Source organism: Penaeus monodon, chromosome 19 (genome assembly GCF_015228065.2).
Source record: "Penaeus monodon isolate SGIC_2016 chromosome 19, NSTDA_Pmon_1, whole genome shotgun sequence".
Taxonomy (NCBI): Eukaryota; Metazoa; Arthropoda; class Malacostraca; order Decapoda; family Penaeidae; genus Penaeus; species Penaeus monodon.
In genome coordinates this window covers 6,389,173-6,390,403 of record NC_051404.1, presented here as the reverse complement: position 1 = coordinate 6,390,403, position 1,231 = coordinate 6,389,173, and the positions used below count along the sequence as shown (strand labels likewise).

Here is a 1,231-nt window from a genome sequence, read left to right as displayed (position 1 = left end):
ATTTTTTTCTCTAACTACTTGTTAATATGCTTTAAACTCTTTAAATGCACATATGCTTATCAACATTTGTTTATTTGCGTGTAAATGTTTTGTTTCTCAATCAGGTATTCGTAATAGGACGAATATAGTTTATAAAACTTTATTATCAAATAAGAATGCAATGAATATATTTGTACTTGTCTAAAGCTCCGTATAACGAAGCTTTTTGATATTTAAATACAGAAAAATATGCTGATATATATGATCGATAAAAACAATACATTTTAGTAATAATACACCTGATAAGTTCAACATGTAAAATTTAAAAATGCGACTAGAAAAATAGTTATTCGATGCCTGTTTTCTTCAGGCTCCATAAATACATGGATCAAATTATCATTGGCTGTAGTACATATCTGCATACAGCCCAAAATTATCATACCAACAGTACATAAAATCTTTGAAATTAAACGATAAAGTAACGTCGAGCGTGTGTGTGTGTGGGGGGGGGGGGGCGATCATCTTCTTACAGGCTGGCAACAATGTAGGAATTCCAGAATCACATCCTGTAACGTAGATATTAATGATGAAAATCAGTTGAACACAATAGAGTTCTTGCAATTAGTGTTGCTCTTCAGTAACTGATCCATCGTTATTAAAACCTGAAGTTTCATGATAGATATTTTATACTGCAGAAAGGATCAAATTCTGAATATAACTCCATAGCAAGAATTATAATCCATTCTATAAAGGTTCTATCCAGAAAAAAACTGCCAAATAACACACGGTAATGATGTAAACATAAAAGAAACTTACTCATCCGTTGCCGCTAATTTGCTTGGCCGACAAGGCACTGGGCGTGGAACCTCCATTCCTGGTTGTTGTCGCTTCCTCCTGCATCTCCAGCCCGTATGAGGAAGTGCTTGGGAATGGTGGGTGTATATCACCGGGCGGCCACATTTAAGGGGGATCGGGCTGTAACTAAGTTCATGTTATCAATAGGAAGGGGGGAAGGGAGGGGAGGAGCGAACTCTTATCAATCGCTGGCTTGTGGGCTTTGGCAAGGGAACTCGCCAATCGTATACGTACAGCTGTTATCGGTAAATGTCATTGGAGAATACTTAAGAGGTTGTACCTCAGGCGTCATATCAGCTTTTGAGATAATTCCACGAAGATCTGTTGTTTTTTTCATGATTAATCACATGTGAAAAATGCTTGTCCTCCCTGCCCCCATACCACTGTCTCTGTGTCC

General features: G+C 37.4%; 1 long non-coding RNA gene across 1 annotated transcript; it reads right to left on the bottom strand.

The window, feature by feature from the left end:
- Positions 1–123: 123 nt before the first annotated feature.
- Positions 124–963, bottom strand: LOC119585027. Its single transcript, XR_005229865.1, has 2 exons — positions 796–963; positions 124–545 (listed from the first exon to the last, which is right to left on the bottom strand). It is a non-coding gene; the product is annotated as an uncharacterized LOC119585027 (long non-coding RNA).
- Positions 964–1,231: the final 268 nt, after the last annotated feature.